We start from the raw sequence: 18,153 nt of genomic DNA on the forward strand, positions 1-18,153 counted from the left end.
GAACAAATTCCGTCTTTTGTATTCATTGCTTATTGCGAAGATGATTATGCAATAAATAAATAAATGAAATAACTGCTGTTTACGATCTGTATTACGCAATTCGTCTGCTGTCTTCTACCATACATCTTTCTTTAACTTATTGCTTGTATAATCCGAATGAGTAATATCATGAAGCTAGGTTATCCCGAACAGAATGAATCAGGTATTGCATCAAAACCAGATATGGCTGTTATCCTTTAGGAAGGATTTTTGCAGAGGCGCTTAAAACTTGTTTTATCCTAACTTTCAACATATAGCATTACTATACACTGCATCCAACTGACCCGTGCTGCTGGTTAAATCAACATTTAGCGTTATTGTGTGCGTACGAGAATACTTGGTTTGCTGAAAATGGATTATCCGTCTGATCTTCTAATATACGTGTAACTTCTCTGTGCACAAATGTATTAGAGAAATAACTATTGACTTATTCCCTCAGAATGCCAGATTAATACAGTAAGTATAATATGGATATTGGCACGTCTGATATGACCTGTATGTTTAAGCACATCCTTCTACAAAGACATTAGATTTATGCATAACATAAGTCACTAAAATGTATATAATGTTGTGTTGGCAGAAGAGCCAACACCGTGTTACAACTGGAGGCCGAAATGCACGCGTTTTAGCTCACGCAGGCTGGCGTGAGGACGAAAGAACTATACTGACGTGAGGTCTGGAACATAACAAGGAATGAGAATTCAGAAAGCGGACGTACTTATTTTGGTACTTAACTTTAATCCATTAATGATGAACGTCGCTCTTGACGGTACATAATTCACAATATCATCTGTTAGTAATTGAATATGGCGCCTTGCTAGGTCGTAGCAAATGACGTAGCTGAAGACTATGCTAAACTGTCGTCTCGGCAAATGAGAGCGTATGCAGATAGTGAACCATCGCTAGCAAAGTCGGCTGTACAACTGGGGCGAGAGCTAGGGAGTATCTCTAGACTAGACCTGCCGTGTGGCGGCGCTCGGTCTGCAATCACTGATAGTGACGACACGCGGGTCCGACGTATACTAACGGACCGCGGCCGATTTAAAGGCTACCACCTAGAAAGTGTGGTGTCTGGCGGTGACACCAGATACAGGTTGTTACGAAAAGGTACGGCCAAACTTTCAGGAAACATTCCTCACACACAAATAAAGAAAAGATGTTATGTGGACATGTGTCCGGAAACGCTTAATTTCCAAGTTAGAGCTCATTTTTGTTTCGTCAGTATGTACTGAACTTCCTCGATTCACCGCCAGTTGGCCCAATTGAAGGAAGGTAATGTTGACTGCGGTGCTTGTGTTGACATACGACTCATTGCTCTACAGTACTAGCATCAAGTACATCAGTACGTAGCATCAACAGGTTAGTGTTCATCACGAACGTGGTTTTGCAGTCAGTGCAATGTTTACAAATGCGGGGTTGGCAGATGCCCATTTGATGTATGGAATAGCACGGGGCAATAGCCGTGGCGCGGTACATTTGTATTGAGACAGATTTCCAGAACGGTGTCCCGACAGGAAGACGTTCGAAGCAATTGATCGGCGTCTTAGGGAGCACGGAACATTCCAGACTATGACTCGCGACTGGGGAAGACCTAGAACGACGAGGACACCTGCAATGGACGAGGCAATTCTTCGTGCAGTTGACGATAACCCTAATGTCAGCGTCAGAGAAGTTGCTGCTGTACAAGGTAACGTTGACCACGTCACTGTATGGAGAGTGCTAAGGGAGAACCAGTTGTTTCCGTACCATGTACAACGTGTGCAGGCACTATCAGCAGCTGATTGGCCTCCACTGGTACACTTCTGCGAATGGTTCATCCAACAATGCGTCAATCCTCATTTCAGTGCAAATGTTCTCTTTACGGATGAGGCTTCATTACAACGTGATCCAATTGTAAATTTTCACAATCAACATGTGTGGGCTGACGAGAATCCGCACGCAATTGTGCAATCACGTCATCAACACAGATTTTCTGTGAACGTTTGGGCAGGTATTGTTGGTGATGTCTTGATTGGGCCCCATGTTCTTCCACCTACGCTCAATGGAGCACGTTATCATGATTTCATGCGGGATACTCTACCTGTGCTGCTAGAACATGTGCCTTTACAAGTGCGACACAACATGTGGTTCATACACGATGGAGCTCCTGCACATTTCAGTCGAAGTGTTCGTACGCTTCTCAACAACAGATTCGGTGACCGATGGATTGGTAGAGGCGTACCAATTCCATGGCCTCCACGCTCTCCTGACCTCAACCCTCTTGACTTTCATTTATGGGCGCATTTGAAAGCTCTTGTCTACGCAGCCCCGGTACCAAATGTAGAGACTCTTCGTGCTCATATTGTGGACGACTGTGATACAATACGCCATTCTCCAGGGCTGCATCAGCGCATCTGGGATTCCATGCGACGGAGGGTGGATGCATGTATCCTCGCTAACGGAGGACATTTTGAACATTTCCTGTAACAAAGTGTTTGAAGTCACGCTGGTACGTTCTGTTGCTGTGTGTTTCCATTTCATGATTAATGTGATTTGAAGAGAAGTAATAAAATGAGCTCTAAAATGGAAAGTAAGCGTTTCCGGACACATGTCCACATAGCATATTTTCATCTACATCTACATTGATACTCCGCAAGCCACCCAACGGTGTGTGGCGGAGGGCACTTTACGTGCCACTGTCATTACCTCCCTTTCCTGTTCCAGTCGCGTATGGTTCGCGGGAAGAACGACTGTCTGAAAGCCTCCGTGCGCGCTCTATTCTCTCTAATTTTACATTCGTGATCTCCTCGGGAGGTATAAGTAGGGGGAAGCAATATATTCGATACCTCATCCAGAAACGCACCCTCTCGAAACCTGGCGAGCAAGCTACAACGCGATGCAGAGCGCCTCTCCTGCAGAGTCTGCCACTTGAGTTTATTAAACATCTCCGTAACGCTATCACGGTTACCAAATAACCCTGTGACGAAACGCGCCGCTCTTCTTTGGATCTTCTCTATCTCCTCCGTCAGACCGATCTGGTACGGATCCCACACTGATGAGCAATACTCAAGTATAGGTCGAACGAGTGTTTTGTAAGCTACCTCCTTTGTTGATGGACTACATTTTCTAAGCACTCTCCCAATGAATCTCAACCTGGTACCCGCCTTACCAACAATTAATTTTATATGATCATTCCACTTCAAATCGTTCCGCACGCATACTCCCAGATATTTTACAGAAGTAACTGCTACCAGTGTTTGTTCCGCTATCATATAATCATACAATAAAGGATCCTTCTTTCTATGTATTCGCAATACATTACATTTGTCTATGTTAAGGGTCAGTTGTCACTCCCTGCACCAAGTGCCTATCCGCTGCAGATCTTCCTGCATTTCGCTACAATTTTCTAATGCTGCAACTTCTCTGTATACTACAGCATCATCCGCGAAAAGCCGCATGGAACTTCCGACACTATCTACTAAGTCATTTATATATATTGTGAAAAGCAATGGTCCCATAACACTCCCCTGTGGCACGCCAGAGGTTACTTTAACGTCTGTAGACGTCTCTCCATTGATAACAACATGCTGTGTTCTGTTTGCTAAAAACTCTTCAATCCAGCCACACAGCTGGTCTGATATTCCGTAGGCTCTTACTTTGTTTATCAGGCGACAGTGCGGAACTGTATCGAACGCCTTCCGGAAGTCAAGAAAAATAGCATCTACCTGGGAGCCTGTATCTAATATTTTCTGGGTCTCATGAACAAATAAGGCGAGTTGGGTCTCACACGATCGCTGTTTCCGGAATCCATGTTGATTCCTTCATAGTAGATTCTGGGTTTCCAGAAATGACATGATACGCGAGCAAAAAACATGTTCTAAAATTCTACAAGAGATCGACGTAAGAGATATAGGTCTATAGTTTTGCGCATCTGCTCGACGACCCTTCTTGAAGACTGGGACTATCTGTGCTCTTTTCCAATCATTTGGAACCCTCCGTTCCTCTAGAGACTTGCGGTACACGGCTGTTAGAAGGGGGGCAAGTTCTTTCGCGTACTCTGTGTAGAATCGAATTGGTATCCCGTCAGGTCCAGTGGACTTTCCTCTATTGAGTGATTCCAGTTGCTTTTCTATTCCTTGGACACTTATTTCGATGTCAGCCATTTTTTCGTCTGTGCGAGGATTTAGAGAAGGAACTGCAGTGCGGTCTTCCTCTGTGAAACAGCTTTGGAAAAAGGTGTTTAGTATTTCAGCTTTACGCGTGTCATCCTCTGTTTCAATGCCATCATCATCCCGTAGTGTCTGGATATGCTGTTTCGAGCCACTTACTGATTTAACGTAAGACCAGAACTTCCTAGGATTTTCTGTCAAGTCGGTACATAGAATTTTACTTTCGAATTCAATGAACGCTTCACGCATAGCCCTCCTTACGCTAACTTTGACATCGTTTAGCTTCTGTTTGTCTGAGAGGTTTTGGCTGCGTTTAAACTTGGAGTGAAGCTCTCTTTGCTTTCGCAGTAGCTTCCTAACTTTGTTGTTGTACCACGGTGGGTTTTTCCCGTCCCTCACAGTTTTACTCGGCACATACCTGTCTAAAACGCATTTTACGATTGCCTTGAACTTTTTCCATAAACACTCAACATTGTCAGTGTCGGAACAGAAATTTTCGTTTTGATCTGTTAGGTAGTCTGAAATCTGCCTTCTATTACTCTTGGTAAACAGATAAACCTTCCTCCCTTTTTTTATATTCCTATTAACTTCCATATTCAGGGATGCTGCAACGGCCTTATGATCACTGATTCCCTGTTCTGTACATACAGAGTCGAAAAGTTCGGGTCTGTTTGTTATCAGTAGGTCCAAGATGTTATCTCCACGTGTCGGTTCTCTGTTTAATTGCTCGAGGTAATTTTCGGATAGTGCACCCAGTATAATGTCACTCGATGCTCTGTCCCTACCACCCGTCCTAAACATCTGAGTGTCCCAGTCTATATCTGGTAAATTGAAATCTCCACCTAAGACTATAACATGCTGAGAAAATTTATGTGAAATGTATTCCAAATTTTCTCTCAGTTGTTCTGCCACTAATGCTGCTGAGTCGGGAGGTCGGTAAAAGGAGCCAATTATTAACCTAGTTCGGTTGTTTAGTGTAACCTCCACCCATAATAATTCACAGGAACTATCCACTTCTACTTCACTACAGGATAAACTACTACTAACAGCGACGAACACTCCACCACCGGTTGCATGCAATCTATCCTTTCTAAACACCGTCTGTACCTTTGTAAAAATTTCGGCAGAATTTATCTCTGGCTTAAGCCAGCTTTCTGTACCTATAACGATTTCAGCTTCTTTGTGTGTGAGGAATGTTTCCTGAAAGTTTGGCCGTACCTTTTTGTAACACCCTGTATATAGCATTAGAGCATACGCTACCGCCAACTGGCGGTGAATCGAGGAAGTACAGTACATACTGACGAAACAAAAATGAGCTGTAACATGGAAATTAAGCGTTTCCGGACACATGTCCACATAACATATTTTCTTTCTTTGTGTGTGAGGAATGTTTCCTGAAAGTTTGGCCGTACCTTTTTGTAACACCCTGTATATAGCATTAGAGCAATCGCTATCGCCAACTGGCGGTGAATCGAGGAAGTACAGTACATACTGACGAAACAAAAATGAGCTCTAACATGGAAATTAAGCGTTTCTGGACACATGTCCACATAACATCTTTTCTTTATTTGTGTGTGAGGAATGCTTCCTGAAAGTTTGGCCGTGCCTTTTTGTAACACCCTGTATAATATGTTCTTAATCATATTTATCATCATTCAGAGTGTATAGATTTTCATTGTTCGTTATATTAGATTGAGGACACTGATTAATGTTACCGTTGTCTCATAAATATACGCATAAAAATCCTATTTCCCAACATTTGCCCCATAAGCTCTTATTTTGTTATAAGAAAATAAAGTGGAGTAATAAGACGTGAATTACTGTGAAAAAAGTAGTGTGTGTGTGTGAGGGGGGGGGGAAACTGAAAAAGAATTTAACTTCAGATCTGACAGTTGCAATATATTAGTGAGCACACGGTGACTGTGCCAACAAACAATCACGCTATAAATACGACTGTTGCAGTAACGTAATTTTGAATTCGACAGAAAAGAGGGATAGCAATTTAACAGCCAATTTCAACAAGTTTATGGGTGTAACTAATAAAGCTCACCAAAATATGTCACTCTATAGAGTATGTAGCAGGCCTTAGAAATTGTCCCTCCACATTACTGCATATCTTGGCAATGTAATCGAACGCAGTGCATGGAAGCTCTACAGGGAGAGTAGAGATAAAATCGACCACGTTCATTTTATCAATGAATCGTCACTGCAGTTCTTCCATGTTGCTAGGCAAACAGGAAGACCGTCTAAAATTGTAAATATTTATTCTATGTATGACAAGCTGGAACGTATGTCACAGATCTGCAACTACAACCTGTTTTGACAAAGAAGACATAATTTCACTATCGCCAATGTCAGGAAAAACCTACAATATAGTGCATTAAATGCCGTGCACCACTTCTTATTTTATATGTAGCTGGTATCTGCACAGACATCATTCGTGATCTTGCAGCTCTCGAAGCATGAAGTTATAATTAAATCTAGACCTTTCGCTGCTTACAGGCGTTGCTAAATATCACCGGGGACAGTTGAAAAATGTGTGCCTCGACCGGGAATCGAACCCGGGACCTCCTGCTTACATGACAAACGCTCTATCGGACTGAGCCTGTATAGATATCATTGGTGATCTTGCAGCTCTCGAAGAATGAAGTTATACTTAAATCTAGACCTTTCGCTGCTTGATAAATATCAACGGGGACTGCTTGCTTTTGTTATTTCATACTGTTCCATAAGAAATAGTAAGATAGTATTGACACTTAAATAGTGACATTGTGTTAAGTGCATGTATTTACAGCAAAGACCTTCCAGAAGGGTGAGGTATTTTTCAAAAACTGTGTAAATAAAAAAAGGAAAGAATATTATATACATGTAACTTTCATTATAATTAAAAGATAAATTAAAGTTTTCATTAAAAATAAAATTAAAAATAATCTGGGTTAAATGCTGCGTGTATTTACAACGAAATCGAGCTGACGCGCACTCTGCCGCTGAAAGCTCAGTGCTGGGGCTGCGGCCAGTAGGCATCTACATCTACATGGATACTCTGCAAATCACATATAAGTGCCTGGCAGAGGGTTCATCGAACCACCTTCACAATTCTCTTTTATTCCAATGTCGTACAGCGTGCGGGAAGAATGAACACCTATATCTTTCCGTACGAGCTCTGATTTCCCTTATTTTATCTTTGTGATCGTTCCTCCCTATGTAAGTCGGTGTCAACAAAATATTTTCGCATTCGGAGGAGAAAGTTGGTAATCGGAATTTCGTGAGAAGATTCCGTCGCAACGAAAAACGCCTTTCTTTTAATGATGTCCATCCCAAATCCTGTATCATTTCTGTGGCACTCTCTCCTATATTTCGCGATAATACAAAACGTGCTGCCTTTCTTTGAACTTTTTCGATGCACTCAGTCAGTCCTATCTGGTAAGGATCCCACACCGCGCAACAGTATTCTAAAAGAGGACGGACAAGCGTAGTGTAGGCAGTCTCCTTAGTGGGTCTGTTACATTTTCTAAGTGTCCTGCCAATGAAACGCAGTCTTTGATTAGCCTTCCCCACAACATTTTTTATGTGTTCCTTCCAAATTAAATTGTTCGTAATTGTAATACCTAGGTATTTAGTTGAATTTAAGGGTTTTAGATTAGACCGAAGTATAACGCGTTTTTTTTTAGGTCTCATGTGGATGACCTCACACTTTTCGTTATTTAGGGTCAACTGCAACTTTTCGCAGCAGGCAGCAGGCCATGGTATCCTACCAATAAATCGAATCATGTCATTCGGTTTACCTACAACCGTGCGTACACGATAGCTCCACGCACTTATATTTCCATATGTTTGTACGATTTTAAGTAACGGTACCCCAGATGCGACTCATTCATCATGTAGTCATTTGCACGGTTCACAGCATGTACAGGTCGCCTCTCCTAAGAGTCGTCAAGTGCGTTTTCTCTGGTGTTTCTGCAGATAGTCTCGGTTTCCCTTTTGCGTTGTGTAGCGGGAGGCAGCCCAGACAAACACTACTCGTCACGTATTTCATACGACGCCCAATGTCGACGGAGAGAGTCGCTTTGTTTCGTGTTACAAACAAATTGATCTTTAAAGTGGATTTTATTTGCCCAACCGATAGAGCGGTCCCCGATTAGTTTAGTGCAATATCTGTTTTGGCGATTTATCTCATTATAAATATGCAAAATGTTGTGTTGGCTGAAGAGCCAACACCGTTTTACGAGGGGAGGCCGATATACACGCGTTTTAGCTCATGCAGGCTGGCGTGAGGAGGGAAGGACTATACTGACGTGAGATCTGGAACATGACAAGGAATTAGAATTCAGAAAGTGGACGTAATTAGTTTGATACTTATCTTTAATCCATTAATGATGAACGTCGCTCTTGACGGTACATGATTCGCAATATCATCTCTTCAGAATACATTCATAGTTGCTGAATATGGCGCCTTCCTAGGTCGTATCAAATGACATAGCTGAAGGCTATGCTAAACTGTCGTCTCTGCAAATGAGAGCGTATGTAGTCAGTGAACCATCGCTAGCAAAATCGGCTGTACAACTGGGGCGAGTCTCTCAAGACTAGACCTTCCGTGTGGCGGCGCTCGATCTGCAATCACTTACAGTGGCGACACGCGGGTCCGACGTATACTAACGGACCGCGGCCGATTTAAAGGCTACCACCTAGCAAGTGTGGTATCTGGCGGTAACACCACACAACCAGTCACTTTTTTTTTAGTTTTTTGATACGATTTATTCATCCATGAACATGTTTACGAGCCGCTGCAGGCTCATCATCAGATGGAGGTGTTACAAGAACGTTATACCGTCGACCAAGTGCAGCTACACGCAGTGCGATGACTGCACTGCCTTGCGGTATCCGTGTCAAATCTCTTTCTGTAATGTACATTATTACGCTATATACACTAATATAGACAGTATTTAGCTGGACTTGGTTTTACACTCATTTACAGAAAGTAAACTAAAAACTAAAACTAAAAAAAGCTACTAGTTGTTATTACCAGATAAATCGCCAACTTAAAACAGCCGCAGTTCGTCATCCACAATGGATATACTGAAAATATCTGTTTTATTGAGATGTGTTAAGCCTCAAAGCCGTAGGTGCGGTCTCACAGACCGCCGGCGTTCATTGTTACCCTGCCGCTAACGCACAGCGGTGGGGTAGGAGATTGCAGCGTTGTCTGCTTGTTACTTCCCGAACCTGAAGAGAGTTCCTTCGTCAGTAGCCACTTTAGTGTGACGTGAACCCTTTGCTATTACTGCTTCTTTCATGCTAGCGGTCCCCGAGACCGCACCTGCGACTTATGTGTTACGTATTCAGTAGCCAAGTCTTCACCTGCTGTTCGTGTTACGAACCTTGACTTTGAGGATATTGTTTTCAAATGGTTTGAGTACAGTTTAGGAAGTGGTGTTGAATTAGATAATGACAACGAAAGTGAAAGTGAATATAATTCAGAATAGAAACAGTGCGAAAGTGAACACGAATTTGTTTTGTCACCTGTGAAATCCTTGAATGAAACAAGATATCAAAGTAACGAAGACAGAAATGTACAGGCTGAATATTTAGCTAAAGGTTCTGCTAGAAATATATTTAGTTGAAAGATATGTCGCCCGCCTCTTCCAAAGATGGCCATTGGCACTATTTTTCCGCGTGTTGGATAGAAGTGCGGTGAACACCTTTGTCCTTCACAATTCCTAGAAAAACGATACTCAGGTGAGCCGCTTTAATTTTTTGTGAAGCTTGCAATCTCGTATGTGGCACCATGGATCAAACGCGAGTCTAAACTATTACATAGCCCGTGAACTTCGTGTACCCTTCGCCGTGTTTTGAGTGTATCGGAAACAAGACTAGAAGTCGTTGTAGAACAACTGGAGAAACGCAAAATATGCTCCACCTTTGACCCAGAAAAGAAGAGAAAGAGGTCTTACATTTGTCATTGGTGCAAGAATCCAATCTAACTTGATTTCTCTACAAAAATTTTCAGAGAGTGCAAAGAAAACGTTTGAGAAGTAAACTAAAAACCTGAAAATTACTAGCGTAATTTCCATTTTTTCAAATGTTTCATGGAATTTTTTATATTTTTATTATTACATGTATAATAAACAATAAACATATAGGAAAAAGTTTAATCTAGGGTGCAGCATATTTGAGTTTTTATAGCTTCACCATTATCATGTAATGTTACGTTCATTTTGTGCAGTTTTCTACTTGAATGCATTTTTTCGTAAAAATAAACGTTAAAATTTGTTTGAATATATTTTTTGTGTGGTATTAAAGTAGCCTTTTTCATTAAAAAATTGAACTATTTCACTGAAACGGCTAAACGCAGTTTTTATGGATATTTCAACATAGCGGTCTGTCGGACCACACCTGGGTCAGAGCGCGGAAAAAAAAACAAGACTTGGGAAGCTGTAAGGGACAATGGAACTCGAAGAATGAACAGGACTCCAGCAGTGAATGACTGCTACTGCTGCGTCGTTGCTCGCTTGCTTTTTACTCTTCATGTTTCACTGTCCCTGTTAATACCTACTGGTAAAACCAATATCGCTCTGGAGTAATGTTGGACGGTTCATTCGATAGGCCAAGTGAAATTCCGCTTTAATAATCAGTTTGTTAAACGGGAAACAAGCCGATCCTCTCCGTCGACGGCGTCGCATGCAAGACGTGCTGAGCTCTAGTTGTTTGGGGTGACTCCAGCTAGACAGTACGAACACAAATAGCAAACACCTGCTGACACACTGGAGAAAATGCGCCTGACGACGACTCTCAGCAGACGCACCCTGCAGCTCACAATCTGTTTACGAATATTTTTATGTTGCAATACCGTGCCTCGTGACGCACTCGTAGCTCTGCTTTGCTGACGACAGATGCCAACGTTTCCCAATATGAGGGAAATAACCCTCTGGGGAACGATATGGAAATTTCTCAGGAGTAAAAACAAAACAGGCCCGATTATGGTTCATCGAGACAACCACTGCCGAATAAAGACCTATAGCAGACTTTTCCACACATTGCAGTGTTTATCAGAAAGCAATGCCTGCCCTACGAAAAACTGCCATCCACTTAGCAGTCGGCACAATCTTTTGTAATTTCTCGAAATCGAGCAAAGTACCTCCCTGGTTCGTCTGTCATCCAATTGGCTTGCTTCATATCCAACCTACTTCATTTTAAATTAAAAATGTCAGCGTTGGCCGTAATATTGATGGTTTATTAATAGCGCCACTGGGCCACCGCTGGGGAGCAGGGCTACCAACCGCGGCCTACACGCGACGACCCCCGGATGCACTGCCGACCGGCCGAGCAGCGGCTGGCGCCTCGTTAAAAAGTCGTGTCGTACTCGGTTTGCTGTTATTTGGTAGTATAGTCTGTCGGTAAACTGAAGAGCGAGCGAGTCCCTACTCTGTCACTCCAGCTACGTCACAAGGCGTTTCTACAGGCTGTTTCACAACGTAGAACCGACCCTGCCGCGGCGCGCGCTTTAAATCTGTGGCGACGCCGTGTACAAATACGTCTCGGCTGCGTTTATTTGTAGACAAATGCATTAAGACCATAATGAATACAGAAAACGATAGCTTCTTCCGAAACACAATAATATTAACATAAGAACGGAAGTCAGGATTCTATTATAAACATAGGCCCGAATGGCTGTTCATGTGAATGTAAGTTCCTCTATTGCTATTCGTAAAACGAACCCCATATAACGCAATCAATATTTAGAATTTAAGGCTTGTTCTTACTTTGTGTTTCTACTAAAAGGTAGAAGTTTTCTTTGAAGGACTGCATTGAAACTTAACAAATGGTTCAAATGGCTCTGAGCACTATGGGACTCAACATTTTAGATCATCAGTCCCCTAGAACTTAGAACTAATTAAACCTAACTAACCTAAGGACATCACACACATCCATGCCCGAGGTAGGATTCGAACCTGCGACCGTAGCGGTCGCGCGGTTCCAGACTGTAGCGCCTAGAACCGCTCGGCTACCCCGGCCGGCGAAACTTAACAATTCTTGCAACAAAGTAAGCAGAAATTTATAATTTTGTGTGTTGTATTAGTCCGATTTGCACTACTTTTTTGTCACTGTCTTCATAAACATGTCTCAAAAGTATGTGTTCAATGTTATGCGTATTGGGCGTTTACTCTGTTGTCAGCTGTCAAAAAGGTTACATGTGTTGTGGTAGCAACAACGAATATTTGTTTTGTACAAAAATAGATTAGAGAATCTATATTATTTTTTGTTATAAGAATGGAATAAAGTGTATGAAATTTTTAGAGACGTTAAATATTGCTTTTGGTGAGCCTGTTATGAGTAAATCAAGGACATACAAGTGGTACAAACATTTCAAAGCAGGCCTTAAAGGACAGCGGTTTTACAAGCATGAATGAGATTAAAAATGCACAGTTAAGAGACCTATAAACTACCCCGAAGAAACAGTTCCTAAAGTGTTTCGGGAATTGGGAAAAGCACTGGCATAAGTGTATAGCATGTAATAGGGAATATTTTGATGAGGATAACATTGCTATGGATTAACAAATAAAGTTCTTACCAAAAAATAAAAATTAATATGTGAACGCACCTCGTACGTCAAGCTTTTTGTTTAGAACTCCAGAACCGGTGTACATGTTTCGAAGAAAATTTCAGCAGCGTGTAGAATAGCTATTGCGCACATGGTTTAAGCAATATGTCTCAGGATAAGGTGAATAGTGACCGAGATAGAGATTTAGTGTTCCATAAGCAACAAAGGTTTTACATGATTTTGAAACTCTATAACGATGGGTTTTCTACCAAAATTATTAGTTTTCCTTCGTGGCGATTCCAGTAAACCACGCGGCTTATTTTCACGTTCCTTCTTTATGCGTCCTATCGCGCGAGGCTGACGTTAGCATAAATTGCAGCCCTTTGATTGGGACTGGTAATATTAGCCAACAGTTCTTTATGGGTCGCCTCTTTAATACACGCTGTAATAACATTAGAGACGATCGAACGCTCGTTACTCCGCAAATACCTCCTTCGTATTCTCCACATTTTCTTGCAAAGCTAGACGATTATCCATCACTTCCGGATATCGAAGTATATCAGTAAGTATACAAAGTTAACTGACTGACACTGACTTGCTCGCTCTTGAGTTTACAGACAGACTATACAGTCGTGGGTTGGGTTGATTTGACGGAAGAGATCAAGCAGCGAGGTCATCGGTTTCATTTGATTAGGGAAGGATGGGGAAGGAAGTCGTCCGCGCCCTTTCAAAGCAACCCTTCCGGCATCTGCCTGAAGCGATTTAGGGAAATCACGGAATACCTAAATCAGGATGGCCGGACGCGGGGTTGAACCGTTGTCCTCTCGAATGCGAGTCCAGTGTGCTAGCCACTGCGCCACCTCGCTCGGTTTACGGTCGAGGAGGTCATACTATTGGCTAGAGACGAAAGTCAGTACACAAGATGTCATATTTAAAGCTGAAAAACATCAATCGATATGCAGTATGGTGTGAGGAATATTCAGACAAACTGCAGAAAATTGAAGTTTCCACTGGAAGTTGGAGGCAAACGTTGGTGAGCGTCACACACATTTCTTCCCGCTTCTGTAGGGTGTCTTGACATGTCATATAACCCACAAGTCCTCAAAGACTCTTCAAATATATATGTCTCGATCACGAACAAAACTGTGCGCTACGCAGCAAGTTTTTGTAATATCTTTACCAAATTCTGGAGGTACATTCAAAGCCTGATCAAAAATTATGCACTCTTTAGCAAGAATGCCAAAAGTACATTCAACATATGTTCTAACCCTACAGAAACGATCTTAAAACTCTCTGAAAAGAAATTGTGTCCGAGTTAGCGCAGTAAGAAAGATGACGTACCAAAGCATTAATTACCAACCTTTACAAGAGGAAAGTAATCATAGCCTTCGTACAACTGGCCGCTCTGGGGAAATTTAATCTCATTGTCACTCAAATTCTTATGAAGCAACGAATTCTTGATGACAGATCAACCTGCTGATGTTCTGCTTGCTCCAGCGTCAGTGAATCTGAGTCTGGTGGAATCACAGCCAGGAAACAAAGACTGCACTTTGTTGGCAGAACGCTTAGAATATTGGCAGGACACTTGGAATATTGCTGCGCAGTGTGGGATCCTTCCCAGGTAGGATTGACGGAGGATATCGAAAAAGTGCAAAGATGGGCAGCCCGTTTCGTGTTATCGCGCAATAGGGTTGAGTGTCGCTGATATGATACACGAGTTGGCGTAGCAGTCACTGAGACAAAGGCGGTTTTCTTTGCGGCGATATCTATTTACGAAATTTCAATCACCAACTTTCTCTTCCGAATGTGAAAATATTTTCTTTACACCCACCTATGTAGGGAGAAATGATCATCAGAATAAAATAAGAGATATCAGAGCTCGAACGGTAAGATCTAGGTGTTCCTTATTCCCACACGCCATTCGAGAGTGGAATGGTAGCGAAGTAGTACGAAAATGGTTCGCTGAACCCTCTGCCAGACACTTAAGTGTGAATTGCAGAGTAACCATGTAGATGTAATTATTTTAGCTGTGGTTGCCCCAGTTTTAAAATTATCTTTAGCCATAGCTGTCTTTTTAGTGTCATATTATTATAATTCCGTCACCAGCGTGATTTTTAGTCGATAATGTCTTGTTGTTTAGTGGTCTGAATGTACTAAAATTAGTTAAAATGAGTATGGTCGCAGTTGAGAAAATTCGCTTTGTACGTACCGTGCGACGTACGAGGTCGTGCGCTTCGAGGGTAACGTCTTCCGGCTGGGAGCGGTGGCGCACTCCTGTAACCCAAGCGACTGGGGGGCCGTTGTGTGGGAGAAAACTGTGCCTATGTACGCAGATTCGATCGTTCTGTGAGCTCAAGAACGACCGCGGTGCCGTCCGTGAGCATTTGGGGGGGGGGCGAGCGGATTTCTCGTGCCTGCCAGCCGCCTGATGAACGGGGCGCTGCTCGTCTCGCGACGCCGCACGAAACGCAGCCGAGGCCGATCGAGACAGTAAGACGCGACGTGCTATGAGAGCGAACTGCGCAGCCAAGTCTCAGCCAGGGAGCCGAGGCCCGGAGTAGTCGCTAGCGAGGTGGTGGTCGCTCGCAGTCCAGGAGGTTGAAGGCGCGGGAGTAGGCGCCGTTCCACCACACAACTTTTTCTCTCGCATTTGCTACTAGTACTGCGCTGTACATTTTTACTGCCCACTACGAACCATGCACAACTTTTTCTCTCGCATTTCCTTGCTTGCTACTAGTACTGCGCTGTACATTTTTACTGCCCACAACGAACCTCCCATTTAAAGCTTCCTGGCACGTGGGATTCGAAACCGGAACTTATGCCTTTGTTCTGACGACTGAGCTGTACAGTGCCGACTTAACGCCTAGCGGCGGGACAACCGGATGGTTTCTAATAACCGGCTGGCCAATCGGATCTTTCAGTCGAAAGTAACCAGTCTCTGCGGCCACGTCGGCGTTATGGATGTTCGTCACCACTCTCCGGGTTTAATTGGTTTCACATAAAGTGAGATAATCGACTGACACAAGTCTCTGGCCGTAACATCAAGTTTATTCATTTTTTTCACGCAGTTTCCTAGCAGGAGTGTTCCCACTTAAATATTTGTTCAGAGTCCTCAGTTAACATTTGGGTCATGAGTACGGCTGCCATCTTTTTTAGAGACAAATAATGTAGTTTATTACAAGGAGAGGTAAATAGAAGTATATTTCTATAAATGATATATTTTCAAAATTTGTGTGTTTAATTACTCGGTTCTAGGCGTGAAGTCCGGAACCGCGCGACTGCTACGGTCGCAGGTTCGGATCCTGCCTCGGGCATGGATGTGTGTGATGTCCTTAGGTTAGTTAGGATTAAGTAGTTCTAAGTTCTAGGGGACTGATGACCTCAGATGTTAAGTCCCATAGTGCTCAGAGCCGTTTGAGCCGTAATTACTCGAATAGGAATTTTTTGTCCTTTGGGAATAAATATCAATTTTGGATAGTTAATGCTACATTGTAACAATTTATTGAAGCTCTGTCCCTCTCTTCCTGCCGTTTTGAACCCATCACCGATAATTCTCTTTTGGTTAATGTTACGGTGATTGACCAGGAAGTACATAGGATACAGTGTCTTTTAATTATTCGATGACTTAATCAATCGTTTTTAAAGGATATTTTGCCACTTCCTGTAAATACTTTTTGGTGAAAAATATTAGTAACCATTTGTTAATATTCTTTGGGTGGTGAACAAGCCCAGGATTCGACTTAGACCTGTGCACGGAAACCTTTTGAAAACGACTTTCAGAGAGGCCGGCGGCACCGACAGAAAGCCTGCGGACTTTACACAAACAATGAATAACTGAGTCAGTATGCAAAATTGCGCCAACGGCCTTGCCGCAGTGGTAACACCGGTTCCCGTTAGATCACCGAAGTTACGCGCTGTCGGGCTGGGCTAGTACTTGGATGGGTGACCATCCGGTCTGCCGAGCTCTGTCGGCAAAGCGGGCTGCACTCAGCCCTTGTGAGCCAAACTCAGGAGCTACTTGATTGAGACGTAGCGGCTCCGGTCTCAGAAACTGGCATACGGCCGGGAGAGAGGTGTGCTGACCACATGCCCCTCCTTATCCCCATCCAGTGACGCCTATGGGCTGAGAATGACACGGCGGCTAAGAATTTAACTGCTTTTACATAGTTGAAATAATTTAAAAAGGATGTGTAATGAATGTAGATGACGTTGGTTGCACTGCTGAAAAAAATTTGCTGGCAAAAAAAGATCGGTTCCATTTTTGTTTACTGTCAACCTAACCTGACTTTTCCGATTCCTGTACATGTGCTCAGTACAGTGTATAACATTGGTTCTAAAAACTCTGCTGACAGTTTTTGTTATATTTGTGGTGAATAAATGATTAAAAACACCAAAAAACAAAAAAAAAATGGTTCAAATGGCTCTGAGCACTATGGGACTCAACTGCTGAGATCATTAGTCCCCTAGAACTTAGAACTAGTTAAACCTAACTAACCTAAGGACATCACACACATCCATGCCCGAGGCAGGATTCGAACCTGCGACCGTAGCGGTCTCGCGGTTCCAGACTGCAGCGCCTATAACCGCACGGCCACTTCGGCCAGCACCAAAAAACATTATAGACTTTGTGAGAAAGGTTTATCTATCATACTTTGGATCTAAACTTGGTGATCAAGATAAATATTGAGCGTCGCGTAAAGTATGTTAGGTGTTTGTTGATCTGAGAAAATGGTCCAAAAAGGAGAAAAAAGCCTTTAGATTTCGTTCCTGTGATATGGAGGGAGCCAAGAAATCATTATGATGGTTGCTACTTTTGCAGTGTTGATGTTACTGGTCATAATTCGAAAAACTAGAAGGTAATAAGCTACCCTAACCTTCCATCCACCATCCGACCAGTAGGGCATGGTTAAGATTTGCCGGTTCCTGAACCACCAGATGATTTAAATTCTATTCCAACAGAAGTATTTTCTGATGTACAATCTGATTTAGATGAACCAGGTGATGATGAACTCCACTGTAATACAGAAAGTCTAAGGCACGGATTGTTTACTCAAATCGAGCTTAACGATTTGGTTAGGGATCTAGGTTTAACGAAAGAAAATGCTGAATTGCTTGGCTCTCGATCAAAAGAAAAGAACTTATTGGCAGTTGGAACCAGCAAATACATGTATAGAAAGAGAGAGCAACAATTTTCCAAGTTTTTTTTTTTTTTTTAAACAAGAATGTAATTCAGTGTACTGCTCACACATTCCCAGTCAGGTGATTGAGTTTGATATTGAATACATAAAGGAAGACTGAGGGCAGTTTATTGATTCATCCAAAACTAGTGATGGAAAAATGCTACCAAGGCCCCTGGAACACCAACATGATGGGGGACTAATGTTGGTCACTTCACAGAGAAGTTCAGCAAGCGACCCATCGCAGAAA

At 42.7% G+C, this 18,153-nt stretch overlaps 1 pseudogene; it reads left to right on the forward strand.

Moving 5' to 3' along the window:
* Positions 1–16,582: 16,582 nt before the first annotated feature.
* On the forward strand, positions 16,583–16,700 carry LOC126420260 (5S ribosomal RNA; annotated as a pseudogene).
* Positions 16,701–18,153: the final 1,453 nt, after the last annotated feature.

The sequence above is a fragment of the Schistocerca serialis genome, chromosome 9, assembly GCF_023864345.2.
Source record: "Schistocerca serialis cubense isolate TAMUIC-IGC-003099 chromosome 9, iqSchSeri2.2, whole genome shotgun sequence".
Classification (NCBI taxonomy): domain Eukaryota; kingdom Metazoa; phylum Arthropoda; class Insecta; order Orthoptera; family Acrididae; genus Schistocerca; species Schistocerca serialis.